Genomic DNA, 2,647 nt, shown 5'->3' on the forward strand with positions numbered 1-2,647 from the left:
TCTGTGTGAACTACTACTACGTTGACATGACACTTTTTACAGTGTTCCTCAAACTCTGTCCTGGAGGGCCACGGTCCTGCAGAGTTTAGCTCCAGCCCTGATCAAACACACCTGAGCAAGCTAGATTCAGGATCACTAGAAAATCACAGGAAGGTGTGTTTGATTAGGGTTGGAGCTAAACTCTACAGGACAGTGGCCCTCCAGGACCGAGTTTGACTAACCGTGCTTTATTAGGTTCTTACTGATGGAGCAGTGTGATATGTAAAGTTTAAGGCCCGGTCCACACGGAGACGCGGTTAGCTGTATACGTATAAATTTTGTACCGTATCAGCGTTTCATCCACACGGATCCGGCGTTTTAGAAGCATGAATCCGATATTTTTCGAAACCGGGTCCCAAAGTGGATAAATCTGAAAATGATCATCTTCTGTTTTCGTGTGTACAGCGAATCCGTATATTTTCTGAAACGGTGTTGTCATCACACTACGTCCAGCACGGTGAAAGAGTTAAGGGATACAACTATGGGCACTGGGCATGCGCACATCAATATCGCGTCATTTAATTAACGTATCTGCATTATTGTAAGGGTATGTTTTGGGTTGGGGTAGGTGTAGGCATTAATAAAACACATCTGTTAAGTAGCAAATGTATTTATTGTTATTTTATTGTGAGATTTTGCCTCACCTCCGACCACTGCTATACCCCTTCTAGCCACAACTCTTCTTCTCCGTTTTTAGTGTATTTCTGTGGCAGAATTACAGCGCCACACATCGGCCTGGCATGCAAACTACATCGTTTTTAGTCCGTTTTCTTTATCTCGTGTGGACGAAGATATTTCTTGAAACGAGGGGAAAAAAAGATCGGATTAGGAAAGTGCTGGCTTCGTGTGGACAGGGCCTAAGAAACCTCCAATGCTGTGCGAAATGTGAATGCAGTGATGTTCAATCAAGGGTTACGACAAAAACAGACATACCACTAGAAATATTTACCGTTGCAGCTTTTTCTTCTTTTATTTTCGTCTTCTCCATAAACCGCCAAATTCATCCCACTCCACGAACAAGCCCTTGACATCACTTTCTTTTCAGCTGAAACAAAGAGAAATATATACATGTTGAGGCAGTTTTAAAAATGATCTGTGACCAATATATATAAGAGGAAGGACTTTAAGGAAAGTTAATAACACATAACATAATAAAGATACATTCCTTAAAAACAAATCTGTTAAAGCTAAATGTGTTCACCTTTACCTGTGAAGGGCTGAACCTTTAAAGGACTTGTTCAGCCTCCATTGCAGCTTCTTCAAGATCAGCATTGGGAGCTTTGAGTTCAAGTTCCCTGTTAATACTAGCAGCTTTCTGACATAACTGGTCAAAATTAGATTTTGAGTTTTGCCAAGAATGTGTAGAAAATATGAAAATAACAAAAATATGCCAATATATGTGTAGATGATTTACAAAATACTGTTCAGAAAAAAAGCTGACAGACAGACAGTTAGTGAGCTTTTGCAAGAAATGGCTTCTTAAAATAACTGTTGTATTTAAGGTTGTTGTGGGAGATGGAGATGGAGGAGCAGGTGATCTGAAGAAACTGGAAGACAGAAAAATATTAACAATAACAATACAATAACATAAATATTGAAAATTTTGTGTTACTATGCTTTTTTACTACAGCTACCACAGAAAAAAAACTATGGTTACTGCTTTAAAAGCATGGTAAGTGTCGTGATTACAGTGCTTTAATGACAAATACCACAGTAAAACTCTGGTTATTGTGGTAAAACCGATGGTATATGTTTTGGTTACTGTTTAACTACAAACAACACAGCAAAACTATGATTACTGAGGTAAAACCATGGTAAGATACTGTGCTTTAGCTACACGTACCACAGTACAACTACATTACTGTAGTGAAACCATGGTAAGTGTTGTAGTCATAGTGCTTAAATACAAATAGTACACAGTAAAAACAGTTACTGTGTTAAAATCATGGTATGGTACCATGTTTTAACTACAAATACTACAGTAAAACTATGGATACTGAGGTAAAACAATAGTAAGTGTTGTGTTATGCTTTTCAAATAGTAGACAGTGAAACCACAGTTGCTGTGGTAAAAACATGGTAAGCTTTGTGGTCACCTGGCTTTTACTAACAGGATTGAGCAACAACGTTACTATGGTAAAATCGCGTTCGTTCGGTGGCATTTGCAACTGATTTGTAAACATCATACTGCACTTACACATGAATTGCAGACAATCAGAATGATAATTTAAAAAGAACAAAAATAAACCCACCTGGATTACAAAGTTCAGGGTGACTCCTTCCTCTCATCTCATTTTTATGTTGACAACGACGGTCAAAGTTCATTTGATGACGACACACCCGACAAACGAGACTGTCATTATTAATCAGACAGCTAGAGGGCGCTTCATTTTTAAACGTGACTATAGGTCGTAATACGCTGCATGCACATACGACCTATTTGGTCGTGTTTCGGAGGAGGACAGGCTGAGATGATGATGATGATGATTATTATTATTATTATATAAGCATTGTTAAAAGTCAGATGCTTTAGTCTTTACAAATCACTTGGGAGGGAATTTATTGCATGGAAATTGCAGATTTAATTAAAAAGATAAATAACATTTTAA

The 2,647-nt window shown here is 38.0% G+C and overlaps 1 long non-coding RNA gene across 2 annotated transcripts in view; it reads right to left on the minus strand.

Annotated features, from left to right (window-relative positions):
* Positions 1–2,362, minus strand: part of LOC137048143 (uncharacterized) — a 4,486-nt gene extending 2,124 nt beyond the window's left edge. Inside the window, exons 1-3 of one of the 2 annotated variants that reach the window (XR_010899322.1) lie at positions 2,291–2,362; positions 1,247–1,586; positions 989–1,084 (exon numbers count right to left, since the gene is read on the minus strand). This is a non-coding gene — a long non-coding RNA (uncharacterized lncRNA). Of the gene's footprint in view, positions 1–988; positions 1,085–1,240; positions 1,587–2,290 lie in introns of both variants that reach the window. The other variant, XR_010899323.1, reaches the window with a different exon arrangement.
* Positions 2,363–2,647: the final 285 nt, after the last annotated feature.

This window comes from Pseudorasbora parva, chromosome 19 (assembly GCF_024679245.1).
Source record: "Pseudorasbora parva isolate DD20220531a chromosome 19, ASM2467924v1, whole genome shotgun sequence".
In the NCBI taxonomy this organism is placed as follows: Eukaryota; Metazoa; Chordata; class Actinopteri; order Cypriniformes; family Gobionidae; genus Pseudorasbora; species Pseudorasbora parva.